The 27,850-nt window shown below is 40.4% G+C and overlaps 1 protein-coding gene across 11 annotated transcripts in view; it reads left to right on the top strand.

Moving 5' to 3' along the window:
• The first annotated feature begins 11,471 nt into the window (after nucleotides 1-11,471).
• Nucleotides 11,472-27,850, top strand: part of GREB1 (growth regulating estrogen receptor binding 1) — a 103,045-nt gene continuing 86,666 nt past the window's right edge. For 6 of the 11 annotated variants that reach the window (XM_072858579.1, XM_072858581.1, XM_072858580.1 and 3 more), the window contains exons 1-2: nucleotides 12,021-12,122; nucleotides 13,016-13,128. The gene's annotated coding sequence lies outside the window, so the exon portion shown is untranslated. Of the gene's footprint in view, nucleotides 11,489-11,925; nucleotides 12,123-13,015; nucleotides 13,129-14,083; nucleotides 14,185-27,850 lie in introns of those variants that run through there. The other 5 variants (XM_072858586.1, XM_072858589.1, XM_072858582.1 and 2 more) reach the window with 5 other exon arrangements.

Below are 27,850 nucleotides of genomic sequence, written 5' to 3'. Positions count from 1 at the left end.
CTTCACCAGCTTCGTTGACCTTCTCTGGACACGATCCAGCACCTCAATGTCCTTCTTGCAGTGAGGGGCCCAAAATTGAACACAGTATTCAAGGTGCGGCCTCACCAGTGCTGAGTACAGGGGCACGATCACTTCCCTACTCCTGCTGGCCACACTGTTCCTTACACAAGCCAGGATGCTGTTGGCCTTCTTGGCCACCTGGGCACACTGCTGGCTCATGTTCAGCTGGCTGTTGACCAACACCCCCAGGTCCTTCTCTGCCTGTCAGCTTTCCAGCCACTCTTCCCCAAGCCTGTAGCGTTGCATGGGGTTGTTGTGACCCAAGTGCAGGACCTGGCGCTTGGCCTTGTTAAACCCCATACAATTGGCCTTGGCCCATTGATACAGCCTGTCCAGGTCCCTCTGCAGAGCCTTCCTACCCTCCAGCAGATCGACACTCCCACCCAATTTGGTGTAATCTGCAAATTTACTGAGGGTGCACTCGATCCCCTCGTCCAGATCATTGATAAAGACATTAAACAATACCGGCCCCACTACTGAGCCCTGGGGAACACCACTTGTGACCGGCCGCCAACTGGATTTAACTCCATTCACCACAACTCTCTGGGCTTGGCCATCCAGCCAGTTCTTTACTCAGTAAAGAGTACACCCATCCAAGCCATGAGCCGCCAGCTTCTCTAGGAGAATGCTGTGGTAGACAGTGTCAAAGGCTTTACTAAAGTCCAGGTAGATAACATCTACAGCCTTTCCCTCATCCACTAGGCGGGTCACCTGGTTGTAGAAGGTGATCAGGTTTGTCAAGCAGGAACTGCCTTTCCTGAACCCATGCTGGCTGGGGCTGATCCCCTGGTTGGCCTGCACATGGCTGTTGAGCTCACTCAAGATGAACTGCTCCATAATTTTCCCCAGTATCGAGGTCAGGCTGACAGGCCTGGAGTTCCCCAGATCCTCCTTCCAGCCCTTCTTGTAGATGGGTGTCACATTGGCAAGCCTCCAGTCATCTGGGACCTCCCCTGTTAACCAGGACTGCTGATAAATGATGGAGGGTGGCTTGGCAAGCTCCTCCGCCAGCTCCCTCAGTACTCTTGGTTGGAGCCCATCCGGCCCCATAGACTTGTGAGTGTCCAGGTGGCATAGCAGGTCGCTAACTGCTTCCTCCTGGATTATGGGGGGTTTATTCTGCTCTCCATCCCTGTCTTCCAGCTCAGGGGGCTGAATTCCCTGGGGATAACTGGTCTGACTATTAAAGACTGAAGCAAAGAAGGCATTACATACCTCAGCCTTTTCCTCCTCCTTGGTGGCAACTTTCTCCCCGGCATGCAATAAAGGAGGGAGATTCTCCTTGGCTCTCTTTTTGTTGTTAATGTATTTGTAAAACCGTTTTTTATTATCTCTTACAACAGATTGAGTTCGAGCTGGGCTTTTGCCTTCCTAATCTTCTCTCTGCTTGACTTGACAAGATCCCTGTACTTTTCCTGAGTTGCCTGCCCCTTCTTCCAAAAGTGGTAAACTCTCCTTTTTTTCCTGAGTTCCAGCAAAAGCTCCCTGTTCAGCCAGGCTGGTCATCTTCCCCGCCGGTTCGTCTTACGGCACATGGGGACAGCCTGCTCCTGCACCTTTAAGACTTCCTTCTTGAAGAATGCCCAGCCTTCATGGACCCCTTTGCTCTTCAGGACTGTCTCCCAAGGGACTCTCTCAACCAGTGTCCTGAACAGGCCAAAGTCTGCCCTCCAGAAGTCCATGGTAGTGGTTTTGCTCACCCCCATCCTTACTTCGCCACGAATGGAGAACTCTATCGTATCATGGTCGCTAAGCCCAAGATGGCCTCCAACCACCACATCTCCCACCAGTCCTTCTCTGTTTGTAAACAGCAGGTCAAGCAAGGCACCTCCCCTGGTAGGCTCACCTACCAGCTGTGTCAGGAAGTTATCTTCCACACATTCCAGGAACCTCCTAGACTGTTTCCTCTCTGCTGCATTGTATTTCCAGCAGACGTCTGGTAAGTTGAAGTCCCCATGAGAACAAGGGCTAGCGATTGTGAGACTCCTGCCAGCTGTCTATAGAATGCTTCATCTGCCTATTCATCCTGGTTGGGCAGTCTATAACAGACACCCAGCAGGATATCTGCCTTGTTGGCCTTCCCCCTCATCCTTACCCATAAGCACTTGACCTTATTGTCATAATCGCCAAGTTCTACACAATTGAAACACTCCCTAACATACAGAACCACCTCACCGCCTCTCCTTCCTTGCCTATCCCTTCTGAAGAGTTTATAGCCATCCATTGCAGCACTCCAGTTGTGCGAGTCATCCCACCACATTTCTGTGATTGTGACTAAGTCATAGCTATCCTGCTGCACAGTGGCTTCCAGCTCCTGTTTGTTGCCCATGCTGCGTGCGTTGGTGTAGATGCACTTGAGCTGGGCTATCGCTTTCACTCCCAACATTGGCATGCCACCCTTAGGCTCCTCTCTAGTGAGCCTGGTTACATCCCCTTCCCCTTTTAGACCTAGTTTAAAGCCCTCTCGATGAGCCCCGCCAACTCATGGGCACAACTTATGTGTGCACTGAGGCTTATGATCTAGCACATTCACTGATGGCAGGGTTGTCTCTAGGTACATAAAAGTACTTCTAGCCTAACAGGGAAGTGTTTGGGTTGGCCACTGCCATCCTTTCTTCCAGTTTCTCACTCTGCCTTATAGCAGTGAGAACATGAAATGGCTGAAAAATGTTGGGGCACCAGTTCTGCGCTGAGGGCAGGGTACAGGAGAAAGAGATTCTGGGAAAGTGGGTTACCTGCCACTGGGAGGCATACTACAGGAGGATGCTGGAAAAGCAGAAAACACTGGGAAAACTCAGGTAGTCATTTCCATTTTGGAGGCATCTGCGTTCCAACCATCCATGTTGTGCTTGTCCAGCCCCAGTGCTTCCATGTTTTGCCATTAGGGAGTAACACCCCTTGTGAACAGGTCCCAGCCCTCCAGCAAGGTTAGATTACCTCCATCCCCAGACCCTTAAAGCTAAGCAGACTTTTCTACCCCTCTTCTTATCCTTCCCTTCCTCTCACTTTGCCACCACAAGCAAAATAGAAACTAGCTATTACCACTGATACAACAAAATAATTGCTGACCATAGAATGGCAAAATTCAGTTTTGCCTACAATACTGAGGAACCTTGAGGTGGTTCTGATCAGAAGGCAAATTCTAATAATAATAAACTATTTGATTGTAAGTGTCACATTTATCTAAAGATAAGCCCTAGCAAAAAAAAAAAAAAAAAAAAGTGGAGAGGTGTCTTCTTTATTGCACCAAATGGAATTACCATAATCCTATTCCTCTCATTTCACCAAAAAAACCCCAAATTCTGTTTTTCTAACTATATTTCTTGATCTAACAAAGGTGATATCTCTCTTTACAAGTTTGCCTTGACTTTGTAGTCTGACACCATGTCTTTAACTTGACTCTGGAACAGCTGGAGTAATTTCTGCTACTTGTAGCCATCATTCTAGCTGTGGTGACACACTCAGTTTCTTAGACGCATTCATTTATAGCCGTATTTAATGACCGTTTTCCAGGAATAATCAGACTGGCATGTTACCTAACTAAAATGCAGGCATGTACTTTAAGTTTGGGTTACCTGTAGTCACATGCATGGGGATGCCTGTCTTTTGGACATGTTATAAGCACGCCATATGACTGAAAATGCTTAAGACGTTAATTTTCTTACTGTCACAGTGAAATATTATGGTGATTGTTGTTGCTGGGTTTTTTTTTTTGTTTTGGTTTTTTTTAAGTGATTGGATGTGTATCCATCCTGCACTAGAAAACAACTGCTTTTTGGTTCTGAGTGCTACTCCAGATGAGGAGCAGGCAGAACTCTGTATCCTAGAAAGAGAGGGAAAGACAAAGGCTATGGGCCAAAATAATTGTCCTGGTAGGGTGGATCACTCTGGAAACTGTATATTGAGTACCTGGGATTCATGTGATTAAAAGGAGTCATTTTGAAGAGACAAGTTAAGAATTTAATGCAACATCTAGACATAAAAACTGGACAGGATTTCTTTCCTCTGATAATGACTAGAATGTTTTAAATAGCTGTGAAGTGTCTTGCATGGTTTCTGCAAGGGTGTCAAAGATGGCTTTGTTCCTAGCATTTCAACATCAGCTGAGTTTTGTTGTAATTAGGAAAGTGGTGATTAAGTGGTACCTTCATTGGTTACTGAGAACCTGATGCTTAGTGTCATTTACAGTTTGTGAATATGTCTAGTGCTAACTTTGGAATACACAATGCAGATTTTTTCAATTCCAATAGATACTTAAATTATGTGTGATTTAATTATTTTCTCATTCTTGTAGCTACCTAAATATCTCACTCTTCACAGAAATCCATCCCCAAGATACTATTTCTTTATCTGTCAAGGATAGATTGGATATTTAGTATTTTTCTTTTAAATGTTATTGCTTATATAATTTATATTACCTCAGGTAATGTTTGGAACATGAGTGACAGAGAATTTTCTTGCTAGTTTATTAAGAGGCTTAAGAAGACTGGAGGCTGAGTCAGATACAAATTAAAAAGTAGGTGGTAGGCACCTAAAATGATTGCTTATGATCAATAACACAAAATAAATATTGACTCCTATCAGAAAGTGAATTCTTGAAGACAAACTTGCCTTTTGTTTGAACATTTTATTCACAGTGAGTGTCTGTACTCTTTCAGAAAAAGGTTGTATATTTTGCATAAAACAGGAGAACACTGCAGCTTAGTGATAACAGCTGAATGGAAACCTTGTGCAAAAATTGATGCCTGAGTTGGAATGATCCGGCTCCTGGTTGGTGTTAGATGTGTAAAGCAGGCACTTGCTCTGTTCATACACAGAATGAGTCTTCGGGCTAGTTCAGAATTTCATAGCTGCCATGACGGCCCTTGGGCTGTTCCACAGATCTGAGCAGCAACAGCGGAGATGGAGCACAAGCAGCGGAGACTGTTAGAAGTGTCTGTGGCAGAAGACTTGTGCTAAACATGGCTGATGAAAATGCACAGATATTTGAAGACTTTATGTTGTGGCTACATCAAGGTATAATAAATACAAAATCACTACATGATTGTATCTTTAAATGTTATGTGATGTCTTGTTTTAAAACACTTAGCATCTTTGTGAAACTTGGTTGCCGCTACTGAATTATAGCATTGATGGTTTATGTATGTGAAGATTTTTCATCTCACTTGACTAAGAAAATTGCTAGAAATGTGTTTTATTAAAAGGGCACAGGAGATTACGCAGAAAACTTTGCTTCCTAAGAATATGTTGTATCAAAGTATGTTGTTTATATTCTGTCCATGACAACAGACAGTAGGAATATCCAGTTTCAGGAAGAGTTTAAGAAACAGAAATGTAAAGTAGTGCCCTCTCTGGAGTATCCATTTGTAATAAACACTTTGGAGAATTCCTGTCCTGCAGATATCCTGCATCTGAGCTGCCCACCAATGGACCAAACTCCATGTGTTCATTGAACTAATTTTTGAACCCTTTGATAGTTTTGACTGCTGTTACATTCTGCAGCAGTGAGTTCTACAATTTAATTATAAGTTGTTTGAAGAAACAAATTAGTTTTGTTTCAAATATGCTCCCTAATCATGTCATTGGGTGCTCTGTAATTCTTGTGTTATGAGAAATTGGAAAAACTTATTTTCAGTTAACTTCTTCCATATTATTCTCAACTTCATAGATCTTTATCAGCTCAGTTACCTATTTTCTGATTTGAAGACTCCTTGCCTATGTAATATCTTTTCTGTGGAAGTTATTTCAAATCTGTAGTCACTCTTCTATGTTGCTTTTCTGTTCTGCTAGAGCCTTTTCAAATGTTGTGGCATTTGAAAGGCAGAAAACTGTAATTTCAAAGAAAAAAAAGAAAGGGGAAAAAGGAAATTTTTTTCCCCCAACATGAGGACAGTAAAGCAATGGAACAGGCTGCCCTGAGAGGTTGTGTAGTCTCCATCCTTGGAGGTTTCCAAGGCACAACTGGATAAAGCCGTGAGCAACCTGGCCTCATCTCATAGCTGACCCTTCTTTGACTGGGACATTGGGCTAGACACCTCCTGTGGTCCCTTTGAACCTGAACTATGCTATGATCCCATGACCAGATATGCAGGCAGTATACAAGAAGTCTACAAATGTAGACTTAATACAATGTCAAACTAATATTTTTTCTTTATTCTCTATTCTTTTCCTAACACTGTATGTACCTTTTTGACAACTAGTGACCATTGAGCTGATGTTTTCAGAAAACTGTCTACAGTGCTCAAAGATCTCTTTACTAAGTGGGTAAGAGTCCATCATTATGCACATACAGTTAGCAGCTGCAGCAAAAGCAGAGAAGAGCAAGCATCAAAAGGTGGTTTTGTGAAGTGTGGCTTTGGAAGCAACATCCCTCCATTCTCTCTGTGCGGAGTTACTTCTTTGAACTTGGACAAAAGCAGGTAGCAAGGAGGAAGTATCTTTGGGATTTCCTGGTTCTGTGGCTGCTGCTGTTGGCTGAAGCACTGGCAAAAACACTGGTTGAAAGAGAAAGAGTTGTCTGCTGTGAGGGCAAAGGATTGCACTTTGTGCCACTAGCGTGTCCAGTGCCCCTGGTATGCTCCTGCACTGGAGAGACTGAGCAGAGCTGGAACCAGCTTGAGTTCCTTGACCAGTGCTGGTGGCTGCTGCCTTCTGCCTAAGCAGCCTCATACCATTCTTTCTTTGCCCGCTCTCTGGATAGGTAACTCTTCTGGCCAGCTGCTTTTGCTCTTTCTCTGATCTCCAAATCTCTGTAGAGTATCCATACTGTCAGCATCTTGCCTCTGACTTCTTGGCTGATATACTTGCCAAGCCACTCTCCATGGTATTTGAAAAGTCATGGCAGTCAGGTGAAGTCCCTGGGGACTGGAAGAAGGGAAACATTGCACCCTGTTTTAAAAAGGGTAGAAAGGAGGACCCTGGGAACTATCAACCTGTCAGCCTCACCTCTGTGCCTGGGAAGGTCATGGAACAGATCCTCCTAGAAGCTATGCTAAGGCACATGGAGGACAGGGAGGTGATTCGAGACAGCCAGTGTGGCTTCACCAAGGGCAAGTCCTGCCTGAGCAACCTAATGGCCTTCTGTGATGGAGTGACTACATCAGTAGACAAGGGAAGAGCTACGGATGTCATATATCTGGACTTCTGTAAGGCCTTTGACACGGTCCCTCACAACATCTTTCTCTTTAAATTGGAGAGAGATGGATTTGATGGATGGACTATTCGGTGGATGAGGAATTGGTTGGATGGTCGCATCCAGAGGGTAGTGGTCAATGGTTCCATGTCCAGGTGGAGACTGGTGACAAGTCGTGTCCCTCAGGGGTCTGTATTGGGACCAGTACTGTTTAATATCTTCATCAATGCCAGAGACAGTGGGATCAGTTTGCAGACGACACCAAGCTGAGTGGTGCGGTTGACATGCCTGAGGGACGGGATGTCATCCAGAGGGACCTGGACAAGCTGGAGAAGTAGGCCCATGTGAATCTCATGAGGTTCAACAAGGCCAAGTGCAAGGTCCTGCACCTGGGTTGGGGCAACCCCTGGTGGTATCAATACAGGATGGGGGATGAAGGGATTGAGAGCAGCCCTGCAGAGAAGGACTTGGGGGTACTGGTGGATGAAAAGCTGGACATGAGCCAGCAATGTGTGCTCGCAGCCCAGAAGGCCAACCGTATCCTGGGCTGCATCAAAAGCAGCGTGGCCAGCAGGTCAAGGGAGGTGATTCTGCCCCTCTACTCTGCTCTGGTGAGACCCCACCTGGAGTACTGCGTCCAGCTCTGGAGTCCTCAGCACAGGAAAGACATGGACCTGTTGGAGCGGGTCCAGAGGAGGGCCACAAAAATGATCAGAGGGCTGGAACACCTCTCCTATGAAGAAAGGCTGAGAGAGTTGGGGTTGTTCAGCCTGGAGAAGAGAAGGCTCTGGGGAGACCTTATTGTGGCCTTTCAGTACTTAAAGGGGGCTTATAAGAAAGATGGGGACAGACTTTTTAGGAGGGCCTGTTGTGATAGGACAAGGGGTAATGGTTTTAAACTAAAAGAGGGTAGATTTAGACTAGATATGCGGAAGAAATTTTTTATGATGAGCATGGTGAAACACTGGCACAGGTTGCCCAGAGAGGTGGTAGATGCCCCATGCCTGGAACCATTCAAGGTCAGGTTGGACGGGGCTCTGAGCAACCTGATCTAGTGGAAGATGTCCCTGCCCATTGGAGGGGGGGTTGGACTAGATGACTTTTGTGCTGGTTTTGGCTGGGATAGAGTTAATTTTCTTCATAGTAGCTGGTATGGGGCTATGTTTTGGATTCATGCTGAAAACAGTGTTGATAACACAGGGATGTTTTAGTTATTGCTGAGCAGTGCTTACACAGAGTCAAGGCCTTTTCTACTCCTCACCCCACCCCACCAGCGAGTAGGCTGGGGGTGCACAAGAAGTTGGGAGGGGACACAGCAGGCACAGCTGACCCCAAGTGACCCAAGGGCTATTCCATACCATATGATGTCATGCTCAGCATATAAAGCTGGGGAAGAAGAAGGAAGGGGGACGTTTGGAGTGATGGCATTTTGTCTTCCCAAGTCACTGTTACACGTGATGGAGCCCTGCTTTCCTGGAGATGGCTGAACACCTGCCTGCCGATGGGAAGCAGTGAATGAATTCCTTGTTTTGCTTTGCTTGCGTGCGTGGCTTTTGTTTTACCTATTAAACTGTCTTTATCTCAACCCTCGAGTTTTCTTACTTTTGCTCTTCCGATTCTCTCCCCCATCCCACCAAGGGGGAGTGAGCGAGCAGCTGTGTGGTGCTTAGTTGCCGGCTGGGGCTAAACCATGATCCCTTTAAAGGTCCCTTCAAACCCCAACTATTCTCTAATTCTATGATTCTTCCTGCCCTGAGTGCCACTATAGCTTGCTAGAGCTACAAGGCAGATCTTTTATTGCACATGCATTGTTTTTCATTTATTAGTACTTAATTTAACCTGCCTTTTCAATCATCCACTACCATGAGATATGCCTACCACATTTCACAGTCTATATTTGGGTATCCTGAATAATTTTCTGTCATTTCACTGTTGTGTGCTGCACAAGGTATCAAGCTTTGTCACAGCAGTGTTCACCTCCTTCTCCAGACGATTGGAGAATATGCTGAGACACAGTCCGTCAGTCAGTCATTGGTGTCCCACTCATAGTTACCACTCTTCTGCTACTGAAATTGGTTTAAGCTGTAATTTACACGTCTTACCCTATAGCTAGTAGTTCTGCAGCTTTGTATTTGGGTAAAAAACCTCTGGTCCTGGTGATATGTTACTTCCAAATGACCTGTCCATTCTAAAGCTTCTTTTTCTGACCATCAGGAAGAAGTTCTGACCTTCAGAAGTTGTGCTGACATGTGACATCTCTGAGGTGTTCCAGAAAAAGCATCTAGCTGATTTTATAGAGATCTTTTAGCACCAAAACAGGTGAGACATCTGATTCTCTCTCCTTCCTTTTTTAAACCTTTTTTATTTTTAAAGTTTACCTGTTGTTAAAATAAAAACTCATCCAAATTACGAGCTCTGACTTAGTCCTCTTACCAACTGCAACATGAACAGCATCAGTTTGAGATGATTGCTCCTATTTACCTGGAGATTGTTGCTGTAATGATTGTAAGGATTGTCTCTGGTCTGAAAACTTTGTTGCACACACAAAGTTCTGAGCAACTTTCTGCTACAACTTCGGAGTGGTACTCTTGTCCTTTTGGAGTGGTAAAGGCTATTGGAAAGTAGTGTATATACTGAAGGTTGCTAGGAAATATTTCTGTACATAGTGCAAGATGGCACTAGTTCTTAAAAAGCATATTGCAGCCCACAACTCAGGAAGGAAAGTCTTGATGCTGGCAGTCTGGCTAATTGTCAAAAGTTACCCAGACGTTCAGGTCTTTACTTTGCCTTGATTTTTGAGCAGAGCAGAGCTTAAAAAGCTCTGCACTGGTTTTGAGACATGAGATTAATTTGGTTCTTTAAATTAGGTGAGACATGCTGAGGTGCAAGTCTCTTGAGCATGAAAATAGGCAGCATGCCCTTTTGCTGCAGCACAACACTGCAGCTCGTTCCTGAGTATTGAATGTATCAGATGCATTTGGTTAAGTTTGAACAATTTTCCAAGAGCTTCTTTTGCTGTGCCCTCAAGAGGAAGAGGGGATATAACACTGTGCTGTGATATAAGGCCTTGCTGCAGAGGAGAAGGTGGGAGAAGCTGCTTGACTGAATCACATGCTGAGCATATGAGATTTGGCCGGTCTGGGTTGTAGTTTTTTCTTAAGTCTTCATTTCTGGGCAAAATGATTGAGACAATTATGACAGAGTAAATAGCCTAGTTCCTTATTTTCATTTCAGTCATTTAGGTTATAGTTCTCAAGCTGGATCAAATCTGCATTGTTTGCACTAGTTACTGAGCTTGTCCTAGCACTGAATGAAGATAAAGACCATGTTCTGATTCTTTTCAAATTGATCAAGAGTTTTACGAGGATTGATCAATAGATTGTTTTGATATGGCGGACGTTGCTGTTGTGCTCAAAGAGCCTCCTTAGAAGGTATCTTTATTTTATATGTGAGATGATCCAGGGAATGTGAGCAGTTGTGTCTCTGCCCTGTGGACCACCTTCTGCTGACCTTAGGTGTGTCATGCCTCCTAGTTGCCATATGAGGCCACCAACAATGAAGAAACATGGGCTAGGATATCTAAAGTTTTAAGATAACTTGTAATTACTACACCTTCATTGTGTCTGGCCTTGGCCGTGCAGTAACTTGCTGCTTAATTTTAGGCAGTCAGTAAAACAGACCTCATGAAGTGAGTGCCTAATACATCTTCGTACATCACCGGAGAGAGTCAGGTGCCTCCCAAGGCCTCCAGAGGGAGATCCTGCCCACTTAACTAAAGTGTTTCACCTTAAGCAGACAAGATCTTTTAGAAGTCTTCAGCATCACCTACCTCTCTCCCTAGTCTCTGTAACAAATATAAACACTTTAGAAGGACTGGTTTATCGCGTGTCTAGAGTTAGGTCCTTAAGAAGAACATGCTGGCTAGCTGTAACTATATGCGATTTTTGGAAGCCATGTGCTGGTCACCTGAAGGTGCTTCTGTTCATCATAACTGCTGAAAGTGAAAAAAGACCACTTGAACACATTTATCATTCAAGCCGAACGGTCAGAGGACTTGTGCCTGTGCTTTCCGTGGTCTTAAAGGTGATTATTTCATAGCTCATAATCTTAAAAAATACCACTGGTTACTTTTTCACTTTCATTCACTATTGCATCATCAGATTATACTGGTATTTAGGCCTGGCTTTGCATGGGAAAAGTTTGGAAGCTTCTTTAAAAAAAGAAGCAGCTTTAAAGAAATAGCTTTAAAAAAGCTATTTGGAATAAGGATCGAGAAACAAAGAGCATAAACAATAGGTAAGCTGGATTTGGGAGATAACTAGCTATCCCGGGCACTTTTCTTTAATCTGTGCAGATCTTTTAAACTAATCTCCAAGTGGCAGGCTTTGGCTACTGTGACTAGATTTCTTTCACGCACAGATAAACCCCCCAGGCTTCCAGTTTCTCCGGAAGACTTCCACTTTCCCTTCATATCCCTGGGCTTCCCTGTGCACCTTCTGTTTTATACCTCTTTTTCTCCTCGGGCTGCTGAGATCGGCTGCGCTCTAGACCCTCCAGCCAAATAAGGCATGTCTAGCTGGGGAGATACCACATTCGGGAGAAGCAGGGGTGAGGATGCGTGAGAGCGGAGAGGAAAAGGCAGGGGGGAAGGGTGAGGGGGCTGTATTCTTGACCTTAGGTAGCTGGTGCTGAGAGGTAGCGCATTGTGTTGAAGCGCAGACAGACCTAGAGTTTGTGGATGGGAAGGAGGGAGCACGGAGGAGGGAGGAGGAAGCTGGGACAGCGAGGGGGGAGGAGGAGAGAGCAGCATCTCTATCTTTCTTTGCAGACCACGCTGCTAAACGGCGAGGGGAGGCTCATGCTTCCCTAATATCCATCACTCCCTGCTTCCAACGTGGTCACAGACAGAGCAACAAAGAGGGTCTCGGAGGTAAGGTCCTTGCAACTCGCCAAGCCGTAGCGTCTGCCAAAATAAGGGGAAGCAGCAGTAGCAATGCAGAGAAAAGATTATCAGCACCTGGGAATGCTCAGAGAGGGCAGGGGGGTAGCTGGAAGCCCAGGTCCCCTGAAGGCTCAGGAAGTGTTAGCAGTGTTAGCAGCACCAGCAGCAGCAGCAGCAGCAGCGAGCAAAGAACGGAGTAAGAGGGGCGCGGATCCGGTCCGAGGGGATGGGGCTGCCAGCCAGCGGTGGGCAGCGGGCACGCTGTGTCCCAGCTGCCTCGCTGTGTCCCAGCTGCCTCGCTGTGTCCCAGCTGCCTGTGTGGAAAGAGCAGAGGATAGGGTGGAACTCTGGAAGCAAATGCTCCGATACCTGAAATACGTGGCTAAAGAAGGCTTAGCAAAATACATGAATGGTTTATTTACCCAAAATGTAGTTCTGGAGTGCACAAAACAATTCATTAATTTGTGCATGTCAGAAGAAAAAAAAAAACGTAAATGAAAAGCAAAGCTAAAGTCTGCATATTGTTTCGACTTTTTTACGTGAAAGTTTGATTTTTCATTTTAGGACAATGTTTCAGTTCAGAGATGCATTTAATAGCAAGAAGGAGAAAAAAAGGCAAAACACACAAATAAAATGTGTTTTTTTTCTTTTGAGTCAAATAAAATGGGCTGTTTGACAATTATTCTAACAAAATATTTGTGGTACCAAAACAAAGTATGCTGTTTGACCTGAGAAATACTGTTTAATTTCATTTAGAAAAAAATAACATAATTTTGTACTGGCCTGAAATGAAATTTATAATTATGTTTGATTCATCCACACAGCCTAATAAATCAGCAATTTGGTTAGGAGTATTTATAAAGTGAATTGTTTATCTTTAGGTGCGGATACTGGAAGCTTAGATGAAGGAGACAGGAAGTATAGCATCTATACATTGGAGAAATTGACGCTTGCTGTTTCCTTGTGCTTTGTCTCATTTACTTTACATTTTGAGGTATGAGCTACCTTGGTTTTGATCTAACACCTCATAGACCCTTCTGAAAATGATTAACTAATAATGGCGCAGTAATGGCAGTGTTTGTTGTTAAACATGTTGAACCAACTACAAAGAAAATTAACAGTGTCTTGTATGTCTTATGAATAAGATTCTTTAGGATTTAATGTCTTTTTTCACTATGAAGCATAGAATCAGTCTCCAAAGGTGGACATTCTGGGATATGTTGGAAGTTTCTGTGTTTTCATCTCCACACTAGGTAACTAAAATAGCTGTAGTGAGTTGATTTGGTGTGTGAGTGAGGAAGTTAGAACCACCATTCTCTGCTGCCTTGAGGAACCTGGAGATGGTGGACCTGATTTTGATTTGCTTTTTCATCAGTGTAAATTTACTGGTACATGGGATCAGCATCAGGTACTGTACTGTCTGCTTCATCATTGCCCCGTTTTTCTTACAAAAGAGAGGAGCCACATCACAGCAATGGGCTTTTCTTTCACCACTTTTTACAATGATGTTAATTGCTATTTCAGAGCTTCCAGTTCTGTTATTATTTTAAACCGATAAATAACAGCCTGACTTTGGTCACCTTACCTGGTGTGGTAGCTGTCAGCTCTAGCTTTGAAATTGACATCAGTCAGTAGAGATTGAGGGTTTTTATTAAAAAAGAAAAACCAAAGTAACTTCTTTTCCTCTCAGCCTACCCCCTTGCTTACACAACTTGTTTTATTTTTTTAAGCTGTCTTTTGGTTTGCTGACTGCAGGAATGCCTGATATATTTTTGAAACCTCTTGTTCTGTCTTGTCCTTAATGTACAGCTGTTTAAGAAAACCTCAAATGAATTGAGGCCTCAAAAGTGATCTTTTGTTTCTTTAGAAAGACTAAACTTACTACATGCAAAATCACCTTTTTTTTTTTTTTTTTTGTATTTGACTACAGTTTTGATTTTCTGTGGCTTCTGCTAAAGAAATGGAATGTTCTCACTTTGGAAAGGTTTAACTGTGTTGTGTGCATAAAAAACAATAACAAAACAAACCTAACACAAATCTACTACTGCAGGTAAATTTCAATTGAAGCTAACATTCTTTTCTACTTAGACAATAGTTAGCTATTGTTCTCTTAAAACAACCTTCTATGAACTGTATTGTTCTTGAAGTTTATATGGGCTGGATGCAAAGCTCCCTGAAGTCAGGAAGAGACATTCCATTGACTTCCCATGGCTTTGGATCAGGCCTGTCACGTGAGATTAGCTCCTGACAGAAGATCTTACAAGCACAGGCGCAGAGCAGAATGATTTAAGGATGGAATTTCACTTATGCCATGATTGTCTTTGCTTTGTGAATATCTGTTAGGCACAATGTTTTTGAAGCAAGGCTTCATTTATTTTGTGTTGAAAATGTCTGTATTCCTTAGTATTGTGTATATATACTTTTGCAGAGATTTTTTTCTAACATAGGTCTCAGATCTATTGTCTATTTGTGTCTATATTTGAAGACTTTGTTAAGGGAGTCAGTCTTTGGGTATGGCGGTTCCGAATCTCTTAGATGAGATTTTATAGCCTCAATAATACTATGCATAATATGCACCAAGTTAAGGAAAGAGTTTTCTAATGTGAAATAGCAAGTTAAAAACAATGGTTTGAATTCTATTTTTCTTGTTAACCTAAATGAACATATTCTGTATAAGAAACTAGTTGCTTCCATAGTTTCTCTGTTAAAAAACCCACTCCTGCCCCCCAAAACCCAGATGAGATTGCTCTATAAGTTGTGAAAAGCAGCAGTTTGAGATTTGCAGTTTTTCTGCATTTGAAATTTATGCAACTTACATAATGTAAAAGTAACCAGGAGGAAAACAGTATAGTTTTGTATAACAAAATAAAATAGGAGCATTTTACAGCGCTCGTTATGTAAGGCCAAATTTGGATTAGGAAGTTGTAAACTTTCAAAGGTGATTCTTGTTAATAAATGAAAGCCTGTCAGACTCCTAAACACTCTAGTGATGCTGGGCATAATTATCTTTAGGGAAAAATTGCCTTTGGTTCTTATTGATTGTGGCTCTTCTAATGAATACAAAGTCTGCACAGCGAATGATAAGTGATCTGTCACTGCTTTCTTCACCCTCATACAAAATAAAGCCTTTACTCTCAGCTGAGATTAGGCACAACCATGGGTTTATTTCATGTGAAGAAAAGCTACGCGAAGGGGCATAAAAGGCTAGTGTAACTAACAACAACCAAAATCTACATACAAACATCTCTACTTACACAGAAACATGACTGCATTCGTGTATTACACACATGCACAGGGAAAGCATTGCATCTTTAACTACAGCTGAAAATTCTTTGCTTTTTTCCACTGTGGTTAGACTGACATTCAGTCAGTCTGCAAATCTGACTTAACTTTAAAAAATTCTGTTACACAGACTGTGGCACGAGATACTGTTATTTACTGAGGAAATGTAAATGTGTCACTTATGCTCATTTTGTAGACATTTCTAGCTGCTTCTTTATAATTACACCTAAGGATTCCAAAGTACGTTGGTTTGATTTTCAGTTTGCCTTCATTTGCCATTATCCATGTGTTGCCTTTCATGCTTGAATGTTTATGTGAGGAATAAAGGAAGTCTAAGAAGTAATATAGCCAGTGGTGTATTTCTGAAGAAATATTAAAAGAAAATTGCCATTTAGACATTGTAGATCGTAGAAAAAATTGTTGTAAAATATAAATACTGACTGAGTGTTACGAAGAAAATATCCCTTTTTCTAGCTAAACAGCATAGCAGTACTTTATGTACTTAAAACAGTCTGTAATGATGTTGGAGGCATATTTTATGTAATTATGCAGTAGATAGAAATGAAGAATTACTTGTAGAAAGTATATTAACACCACAGTCATAAAAATAGGCAGTACTGACAAAGAATTGGCATCAAAGATGTATTGATAGGTATGAGAATTCATCCTGATACTTAGCTTATTGACTCTTAACACTTTTTGTGTTGTTTTAAATGGTTGCCTGCAAAATATATCCTTGTTTTTAACCTAGCTGTCTTAGTTTTTAGAGGTCCTTAGTACGAAAGTGTGGGGCTAGGTCTTCTGTTTTTATGAGAAGGAGAAAATACATAGATGTCATCTTTTGGGGATGGGAAATTTTTATTTCCACAACATTTCTTATCCTTTTTCCAAGGATAAGCATTATTTAAAATAAAAATAATCGTCTGATCCTGTCCTGTGAAGTTCTAGTGTCATTCTACAGTGCTTTGAAATGATAAGCTAGTTTCTAATGATTATGACTGCACTTCTATTATGATTTCATCATACAGGTCCTCATCTACAGGGTATATGTATCAACAGCTAGAGGACTTGAATGGTTATATAGACAGGTTTAAAAGCACTGGTTTTGCTTCTATCAACTAGAAGTTTAATGCATTAAAAAAGGAAAGTATAGCCTTTTCTGATTTGGAACCACATTTTCACATGTTTTCAAAATCTGTGTACTCTCCCAGTTTCTGTATGAACTAGAGATTAAAGTAGCAAAGTACAAAGTGGCCAAACCATACGCGTAGAGTGGTGGATAAAACCGTAGATATCACTGGTGTAATAATTTAGGATGTTACTTGTAATAACAGTAGTGAAAATATTTTTGAACACAAGAATGATTTGGAAGTTGCTGAAAAGTTGTAAAGATTGTTTCATCCTAATTGACAGCTATCTTCATTATTTTCACCCCAGAGGTAATGAAATGGTTGGTTTATTATGTGAATGCATTTGTTTTTAAAGAAAACATTTGTGACTTGACTTACTTGACTGCAATGGAAAGGATACTCTAGTTAAGTGAGGGATCCAGATCTCAGTGGCTTTTTTGTATATATGGAACTATAAATGATTTGGGCCCTAATTGTTCAAAACCCATGCATGAATATGCTGTGGAGATAGGCATAGACATATGTATGTAAATTGGGCTCAATCATTCCTGCCATCCATGAAAAAGTCACTTGTCACTCCCATTTGAGGAGGAAATACATCTAGATGACAGCCAGTTCAGACTTGCTAGAATATATCTGACTTTGAGTAGTTTTCAGTTTTATCATTTTATTCAATTAAAAATCTTCTGTCAACAAGTGTATATGTTGCTAAACACTTCGTCGTTTCCCCCCTTGTTCTGCTATATTCCCACATTTTTTGTCATTTGTCATCTTTTGTGTAAAGAAGAGCATAGCGTTCTCATCAGTGGTAATTATATGTCTGCTGTTCAGAAGGGCCTTGAAGCAAGAGAGCCTTAAAAGAAAGCAGATAAGCCAAGTCTTATCTTCTCAGTGTGAGACAAATGTTTGACCCTATATCCAGCCCCCCAGCTATAATGATACAAGCATCTTACACACTTACAGCACAGCATTATAATATATCTCCTGCTTTGAAGTTCATGTGATACTGGAAAAGCAGGAGAGGAATCTCGGTGATGTACTGTAGTACTCTGCCTCACAGTGGGGTCCCCATTTGAAAGACCATTTAGAAGGAGTATTTCCTAGGCAGTGGCATTAGTCCAATCCCATGTGTGTGATACATGTCCAAGCATGGTGTCCAACCATGACCAGGCCTACTCATGTGAGAGGGTGGCTGAGCAAAAAGCAGCTTAGAGTGCACATTCTGTATTTAGAAGAGCTTACAAAGACCTGGAAAAGTCCCCTTAAATTCTGTGGAGCAAATCGGGGTGCAGAATCAGAGAGATGGTGTTTGGAAAACTCTGGTCTTCCACTGATACTGCAGTCCATTCTGTAGGGTCAAATAGGCTTCCACAATGTGAAATGAGGGTGTAGCTCCACAAGGAAAACTTGCTATAGTTTTAATATTGTTGATGGATTATTGTGGAATTTACTGTCTCATATAACCTGAGTGTATTGTAATGTGTTTCCTCTTGCCATTTAAAGGATTGTTTAGAAAGTTAATTTTATGAATTAGTTGAAAATTTATTTTTGTCTAGTGATGCTTGTTTAAGTCTTGCTCAGACTGAAAAAATAAGTTGTAAGTATCCAGCTTTCAGGATAGTAAGGTCAATCTCCTTACGTCCTAGGCACGAATCATAATATCACCAAGGAAGATTATATTGTGGAGTTTGATTTGGTAAATCTTGTTTTAATTCTGACCACTGAGGAGGCTGCTGTGTGCTCTTGCTCCAGGTCAGAGAGCATGGCAATGCACAGTTACTGACAGCTTTGAACTGCTGAGTTCTGAACCACTGGCTAGATCCTGCTGACTTCTACTGAGTTTTGGTACTAGGCCCCAGAATTCATCAATAAATATTGAGTGTTGCTCTGCAGCCATATGGGGCAGGTTCAGATTACTGTGGTAGATTCCCAGACATTTATCTGTGATGTCAGGAGAAATTCATAGCAGACTCTTTGACAGTCCATTTCTTTTTATGTAATAGTTGGGGGAGAGCCATCATACCGTACACTTCCTTGCTTATGGAGCTCTTTAGAGGAAACCTGGATACAGGAAAGAAGCTATATAGTAAAGCATCTCATCTTGTTCTCTTGCTTTTGGGAAGTTTGTCCTCAAAATGACAGTAAGATTCTTTATCTATGTGAAATAGAAGTTGTCCTATAATGTTGCTGTATCTTGACCACCTTTGAACTGTCAGCTGTAAATTTCATAGTACTGTAACTTAGAAAAAGCAACTAGCCTTTTTTTCTCCATGTCTGAAACAGCAATAAAATCAACAAAACCATGAAATGAGTGAAATTATAACAACTTCCATTTTTAGAGTATCTTCCATTTGCCTATGCTAGCCTACTGATGAACATTAGTACCAATATTGCTGCTAAAGTGCACATCACCCCAACTTGAACCATTGAACTATTGAACTATTGAAACCTTGAACTATTTCTTTTACAAATGGTACCTGCATAAACAAGAGTTTACAGCCTAAACAGACAACATATGTTATGGATATATGTGTAAGTTACCATGGCTTAGCTGCATGCTTGATCAGCTGCTCTGTCATAGTTACCCATGACTAAAAGCTTTTGTCTGTGAGACTTTTAATAAAGCAGTAAGAGACCTTAGGTTACTTTGCACCAGGACTTCACCACAGTCTCTGTCTTATAAACTGTGTTTCCAACTTCGTGCTCTACATTTCTTCGATTCTTCTGCCATTTCCTTTCGCTTCCATCAAACCTAATCATAATCTTCTTTTCTTTTTTTTTTTTTAAAGTTCCCAATACTATAATATATAAGTACCTTTTGGTACAATTCTTGGTACAATTGGTGGGCTGGGAGTGTGAAAGTGGGGACTTTTGAAAGGCAAGCTATTAATTTCATGTACTCCTGGACAAGCAATTTTTACACTGACAATCCTACATCTTCCAATTTAAGGGTCACATATGGAGGTTTCGTACAAAAAGAAAAAGGGCTCCTGTTCAGAAAAATAATAGGAGGAACAACTAGGAAAACAGGCAGCGTTGCTGTTTTCTGGGAAGATGTACTTAGCACTGGTGGCAGAATAGAAGGGCAGTACAGTCAGCTCTCCTTTCCTTGGGATTATTAAACAGACAGTGGGTTTGCTGATGCAAAACTAGTCTTATTCATACCAGTTCAGATAGCTATGTTAATGAGGCTCTTCGGTTAATGGACCTGCTCGTCTTTAATGGACCTATCTTTGGCTCCACCACTGATCATTCTTTTTCTGTTATGCTCCTGCCATATATTTTTATAGCTTAATTCTTGTATGTTTTGTATGATCTAGAATATTGCTTCATCGGATTAATTTTGTGCTCCCATCCATCTGTGTAATCAAACCATAACATCACTATCCATATGGATGCTTTTTGTATGGATGCCATATTGATCTAATGGGCTGCCTTCCCATGTGGGGAAGGCAATGACGCCATGTACTGTATATATCAAATTAGATACATGTTTTTATTTACAGTTTGGCTCATTAGTTAAAGTGCAGAGACGATAATATTCTCCAGCTATAATGCAAGTCTTCTACTGAATTTAACACTGCAATATTTTGCTAAAAAAGTTGTTCTTATTAAAAAGCTAGATAATGACTTTATAATCCCTGAAAATGCAAATTCTTGGTTGTACGTATGCATTTTTAGCATGTCATTATTACTGTGCCTTAAAGGATCCCTACAATCTGAAAAAGTCAGTTTACCTTTTTCAATTCTGCATGAATTACGATATTAACATCTGTAAAATCTCAGGCAGTGGCTGTGTGTAGTCTTCTAAAGTTGTTAGTAGATGTCTTTTTGTGTGTGTGTCTTGTTTTGTTTTATGAAGTGAAGCTTCCTGACACATTCTGATGTTTAGCTTAGTTCTTTTCTTTCTGTTATGCAGCCAGCATTTTATTGCACAAGGGGAAGCCAAAGGCAGCTGAGGGATGCAACTCAGAGTATCAGTTGGTATGAAAAAGAGTGCAGCAAGCGGGGCAGGTGACTTCACTTCTCAGTTCATTCCCGGGTTCCAGCCCACTAATGATGTTCACTGTGTGGTGTTCTCTCTTGGGTTCTCTTTTACAGTAATTCAGTGATTTCCCTCCAAGGCAAAACTTAAGCGTGGTTCTGGAGCTAATTTACTTCAAAGGTTGCTCCCACTAGGCAATATGGATGACACAATTACTTATGACTTTCTTAATCCCACACAATTTTCTAACACTATTTAAGTAGGTCTTGTACGCTGTGTATAATGTGATGCAACATCCCAGCTTGTGTATCACATGCTTTTAGTTCCATGCCAAAAAATGTCGCTCTGATAAAAGCTGCACTACAGCCTGTATAATAATTGAATTAAACTGACTGGGGAAAGAGCACACACAAATAGTTATGTCAGGGCCACAGGGGCCCAAGAGAGGTCCAAAGATGCTTTGGCCAAGCATCAAATTATGTGAACATGATCCTGCAGTGTGAATGCAAACGATTCTCCATCCCTTGACGTAAAGGCCGGGCATCTTTTCCTGGGCCAGATGCTTTTAGCAGTAGAGGTGTAAGGTCACACTGACTGGCCAATCTGGATGTGAAGTAACGTTCTGGAGGATGGCAGCAAGAAAGCAAAACTTTATGGTTGGCACTATTCCCATTTCAAATTAGCTACACTCCTTCACAGTCCTTTCACTGGTAGGTGGCATTGCTTTTGCATGTAATTTGGTTTCTTTGGCAATGTGTTCAGTTTCTAAAGAAAACAGACTCTCTTGAATTCAAGCTAAATCTTACTAAGTGTGGAGTGATTCCTTTAAACTTTGCAAATGAGGTCTTAATCTACAGGGAAGGCTTCCCTGAGGTTTGTTTTTTTCACTGTATGCTGCTGTAGATCCAGGACGAAATAATTTTTTTTTTTTTTAAGGTGCATCTTTTGATATATCCAATTAGAAATTGCTTACACAATTGTGTTTGTTAGGTTATGATGTGATGAAAGTCTGGCAACTCCTAATGAAGTTGATGCAATGGAGAAAGAATAGTCTGACAAATAGCAGGACTGCAAAGGAATAATCTATTGAATCTTATATCTTCCTCCTCCATCAGAACTAAGTGTAGCTGCAGCCATAGAATTTGCCTACACTCAGGGTCATGTAAAAAGCATGCACATGAAAATCTAGTGTGTTTTATTAAGGCTTTATTCACACATCCTCTTCCGACTGCAACTGGGCTGGCTGAGAAGGTTACTGCCCCTAGTACCTCATTATGGCACTTCTCTCAGAGGTTACCGCAGGTGACTCTGCCAGCTGAGCTGCTCCCGCACGTGGTTCCTAATCTGTTTTGCTTGAAATGAATGGGGGTGGTGAAGATCTATTATTTTATCAGTTTTAACTTTTTTTACTGAAGAGGGTAAGGGACTGCTCACAGGACCAACTCTGCGGGTAAAACTGGCAGGGCAATAATTTCCAATGTTGCAACAGTAATGAGCCTCTATAAAAGTGATTGTAATCTTTTCAGTGGACACTGCCAGAACTGGAAGATTTGTCGATGGCCTTATGTGCACTGACTTTACGCCACTGATTTTCTAGTCTTTTCATGTTGCTATATAGATATGACCTTAGGTTCGTCTATATGTTGCCTGTTTGGGTGTAGTTTAGGTTATCCATGGTCAGGATTCAGTTAAATGAAAATATTTACGGACTTGTAGTTCAGTAGAGCTTTTTTTACCCTGGTTTAACTTTATCTGTTTTACATTAATGCTGGAGCTGCTCTGAGGGCTCTGTACTGATTCAGAGTCGAGTCCCCTGTTCTATCTAAAGACATGCAATTTATTTTTAAAATAACAAGAGTCATCACTGAGCGAAAATACTCAGGTCTGGTTTAGTTCAAAACCCACCGAAACCAATAGGATCAATTCTAACAGCCCTTGTATGGCTATCATCAGCATTCTGTATGAGAAATTTCTGAATTCTAAAAATTAAAAAAAACCCTCTTTTTTCCCTCTTTTCTACTATTTGCTGGTATGTGCCTTATTTTTTATGGTAGTAAATTAATATAGAGGAGAATCTTGGGAATTCTAATCACACTCCATTCCTTTTGTGAATTCAGTTTCGCTCTTTTCCGATAGACATCTACATTAAAGTAAATAAACATTGGCTGAGCTGAGTAGATAATATTAGGTGATTTAGAACTGGCTTTAAAACAAGCATTATAAATCCCAATGTTTGCATTATAAATTACGAATAGTTTTATTTTTAAAATGTTGGCATGTATGCTTTCTTTATCTGTTGCATTATCACTGATATGTTATTGACTTACTTATAAATTAGGAGGAATATTGTCAGTGTACAAAAAAATTGCATCAATGCCAGTTTGAAAAAAAAAATTTGAAGTATTGTATTGAACAGTAAGTTTGTCTTGTTAGAGTTATTATGTACATATGTGATTTCATTTACATATCTAGAGTGGGTTTTCAGCAGGACTTCCCGTAATAATGAAGGGGAGAATGGTGCTTCTCTAGGTGTTTTCCTGTCTGAGCTTGTGCAGAAAATGTTGTTTAAATGCTGCAGGGAATGTATTGTGTTGTTAATGATGTTAGGGGACTCCCAGTGTCTTGGCTAGATGTGTATTATTTCTGTTTGACCATTTTGTTCAATTTTAATCCCTCAGAAAGTGGGAAAATGAAACTGCTTGATTAAAAGTACCCATGGTCATCTCTGATAGTTTTGTGGAAAATGTTTTCTCTAAATATTCTGGAAGACAATGGGAAAAGGATCCAATTATCAATCACACCATGTGTAGGGAGGAAAAGATTTTGAAAACTGTTAAAATTACATTTCGTTTTAAAATATGAACAAATGTAAAGAAATTGATATCAGTCCTTAAACGACAGCATGCACACCATTTAAAATGTGTACATTTATTGAGTGAAATTACATTAGCAAGCTCATACATCTGCATGTTAAAACTGGAATTCTGTATGACACTGACTAGGTAGAAATACTGTGGAAATACTGTGGGTACATGTGCACAACGTGGAGTCATCAAGAAGCTTTAGACACAAAGTCATTTGTGAAAGAAAGAAGATGTTTGAGAATGGTTTCAAAACCAGAAAACTGAAAGTTTTTTCTCATTGACACTTTTCCTTCCGCTCTTTTTGCAAAATCTTCTTAGTGTTCCCACTGGTACATTAGGACACAAAGCAATTATGAAAAGCAAAAGAAATCCTTAGTTTATTGGCTAAATTTGGAAAGAATTTTTGACATGGCTGACCATCCTTCAAATAAGATCTTTGTGTCAGAGTGCAGAGGTCAGGGTATAGAAGCCTTGGGATATCAAAAGGTGGTGAGAAGAATGGCTGGGATTTCCAGCAGCCTAAGAGTGCTCTTTTGTCTCTAGTGGTCAGTTGTCGAGGACGATGCCTGTGGACATCAAAGAAATGTCTAAACAGTGTTATCTAGGCCTGTCCTTTGCCCCCTGCCATGTAATGGGCCTCTTTTCAGGAAAACATTGGGAAAGCCGAGAAAGCGAGTTGTCCTATGCCAGTGCTATTAATTCAGCAAGAAAGCAGATCAATAACATTTGCACTAACCAGTAAAACAATCTGTTAGTTTCTAAAAATGCAGATTAGTCAAGCCTGTAAATTACATTGCACATCCAAGAATCAACTTTAATGTTTTTTCATAACATATATGTTATGAGACCTTACTTTCTAAAAAATTCCTTTTCTGCTTGCTTTGACATATTATGGAGAACTGTTCTGAGAAAAAAAAACCAAAAAACCAACAAAATCCCCACCTTTCTTTAACACTTGCAAAGAAGTTTGGGGTTTTTTTATGCAATTCATGCTTAAAACATTGACTTTCGTGTCTGGAAGAGTTATGCCATCATTTTCAATATGCATTGCTTTCCTCATCAACAAATAAAAGTTACAGTATCAAAACAAAGCCTGTACCTAATATATTTCAGCTCCTGTATTGCCTATTCACCCTGTTTGTACACTGGTGAAGGAATAACTGTTACTAGCTGTTTCTTTGTGCTAAATGCAATTAAAAAAATCTATTCTGAAAATGTAATGAGAAAAGAAAAGAAGTCTATTATGAGTATTTTCTATTGTTGCCCATGTGCAAAAGCAAAACATATCATTTGCTCCTTATCATTTTGGATTTATTTTTAGAATCAGAGTTCTTTAAATCCCCAGTTTTGCAAAGAGATATTGCAAGTTTTAGTGGTGACCAACCAGGGTAATAGTCTGGGGCCCCAGCATGCGAGAGCTCATTAAGCCCAAGATAGGTAGCGACAGAGAGGAAGTCAGACTAGGAACGGGCCTTTGCTTGTGATGAACTCTGGGTTTTTAGTTGATTCAGAACCAATGGTAGTGCCTATGTCAGTATGCAATACCGCTGTCATTCTTGAACTACGTAGACACAAGGTGAAAAAAATTCTTTGCAGGATTGAGGGCTAAGAAGAATTTCTGGCTGTGGGTGGGTCTCTAGGAATATTTAATAAAACCAGCTCTTAGGATTCATTGCTGCGCAGGTTTTGCTAAGAGTATATTATTAATTAGAATATACTTGAAATCTTTACTAAATTAGGCCACATCAATATACATAATTGCATTATTGCCGTAAGAAAACTATGTGACTTCAGTATCAGATATGTAAGCCAAATGGTAACGTAAATATTAAAAATAAAACAAACCTGTGGTTGAATCAATGACTCTTTCTTAAGAGGAGGAAATTGGAGCTGGGATTTGTCAGTACATAGTTATGTGACATCTTTAAATACAGCTAAAAATGTAAGTGCAATGTGTTTTCAAAAGTCTGAAATTAAACTGTTTAAGGAGAATGTGTTTCTCCACCATATTTCATTTTGTCGTAATTTAGGACTGAAGATAAAACTTTGATATAAACGTATGAGTTAACTTTAACTAGAAGAACATGTATAATATTATCAATGTTCGTGCACTAAACAATAACAAGTAACAGATGTGCTGGGGTAATTGTTATTTATTTGGATGGATATTGCACTTGAAAACTGGTATTTTGAGCTGCTAGATGACTTGCCATTACTTACCTTCCTATATCCTCATCTAGTAAAGATCAAGAGCTACAGATTTGCTAGCATGCCTGCGTGACCCCAGAGAGGCTAGATGATTGTATTCGTGTTCATTGCTACACTGAGAGTCCAAAGTAAATGCTTCTCTCTTTCAGAATATGGATAGTGAACATTGATACTACAGCTTGTGCATTCTATAGTTAATATAGTTTATAGTATATAATATCATATTACTTTTAAAAAAAACATGGAGAACAAAGTATTGCACCTACTATAACGTTTTATCCTTTTTCTTACTACCCCTGCGTTGTTTTTCTTGTCACAGTTGTATCCTGGTTTTGAAAACATCTCTGTCCCTAGCTTTACGCAAGAGAACAGTTCCAGTGAGTGAAGAAGGACAAACTCCACACAACAGGGGAGTGTTTACAGAAGTGAGATCTTGATCCTGTAGTTAAATTCTGATCCTATGGCTAAGTAGATTAATTTAAATTTTTATCAGAAGTGATACATGTCTACAAGTATCATATTTCAGCAGTGGCTTAGATAATAGACTTAACTAATGAATAGGTCACTGCTGTTTGCCACAGAAGGCATATTCTGTTATGTCACAAATGCATAATTTCAAATAAGGATAAGATGACAGAAGTCAAGGAAACAAGAGAAAAATGTAATTTTTCTCATAAAGATTTCCAGACCACCTTTGAGGTTTACAGAATTGCCTCTTTATTTCTCTCTACTGGACACTCATGCAGAACTTTCTGCTATATGAATTTATGAACAGTCTTTCTTTCCTCACCACCATTAAAAATTTATTTCAAAGAATGGATTTGCTATATAATACTCCTGATGACTATGGCCATCATCACTTAGGCAGTTGCTGCTGCTAGCCAGTCATTCCCACAACAGTTGCACAGCTGCATAGGTGGCATAGGCATTCATGTGGCTATATGGTGGAATAGTTTAAGGGACTGATCTGGCCGAAAATCAACTTAGAAAAAGAAGCAATAGATAATTTTTTCAGCTAGGTCATGCTCTAATCCTGCTTAACATGTCCATGTATGAATACCTGTGTCCAAACAAAATAAAAGGCACAAATGTGTAGCTTGGGTCAGCCCAGAAAGGAGAGGTACTCACTGCACAAACTGGAAAAACTACTGAAAAAATTACTCAGAACCTGTGCTAGGGGAAAACGGATTCCCCCTTCTGACACCTACTTGTACATGTTCACAAATGTTCACATCTGAAGTAAGAAGTGCAAATTTGACATTCTTAGAAGCACAGAAATTGCCTTTTCCAAATTCAGATGGGCTGGCCTGTCTCTCTGATATTTCTGTGTATCTGCTGTAGATCACCTGTTTGTCAAAATGGTTTTAAATAATCCATTTTTAAGTACTGGCCTTCATTCTATATCATTCAGTCTAGAGAAGCCTAATTAGAATTACAAGAGCTGCTGGAAAAGTCATTATAACTTTTGTAAAGGGAAGTCAGACATTGTAGATTTCCATCCCTAATTGTAGGGTAGAATTAATGACCTAGTAATTATATGATAATGTCTAGCATTATAAAAAAATGAAAAGTAATATATATGGCAACTAAGTATCCATGCATAGTGATGTGATCTGAATTAACTGTTCTCCCTCAGGGGACAGGTTTTAAAGTTGTTAGGTCAAAACTCAGTGTCAGTTAGGCAACTGAAAAATCAATAATTATTAAGAGGAGAATAAAGGAAAAAAAGGAAAACAGTATTTTGCCACTGTATTAATCTGCTGTCTACCCATATCTTGAAAAATGTGTGCAGTTCTGGTCTTAGAGTAGAGTAGAGCCAGAAGAGTCCCAGAATGGAGACAAGGATGACTGGAGGTACGGAGGAGTTTCCTTAGGACAGACTGGATGGGCAAGAGTTCTTCAGCTTTGGGAAGCACAGGAAGAGGGGATAGAAGTTCTAGGAGGTCTAGAAGGTAACGAAAGATAAGAAATTGTACTGGACATACTTATTCACTGTTTGTCCTAATAAAAGAATTAAAGGAACCACTGGAATTATTGTGCAACAAATCTAAAATGAAGAAATGGGTTGCTTTTATTTCTTCTCTCCTGTTTTTTATGTTTGACTTCCCATGCTTCTCCATAGCACTTTTCTTATGCATATGCTCATTTTCATCATGAGAGAATGGTTTAAATCTCACTTCTGAACTATGTCACATATAAAAAATGGGTGCAATTAGATGAAATAGTTAAGCTTGAATTTTACAATAA

The sequence above is a fragment of the Ciconia boyciana genome, chromosome 3, assembly GCF_034638445.1.
Source record: "Ciconia boyciana chromosome 3, ASM3463844v1, whole genome shotgun sequence".
NCBI classification, from domain to species: domain Eukaryota; kingdom Metazoa; phylum Chordata; class Aves; order Ciconiiformes; family Ciconiidae; genus Ciconia; species Ciconia boyciana.
The sequence above is the reverse complement of the archived record's forward strand: the minus strand, read 5'-3'. Positions and strand labels throughout refer to the sequence as shown.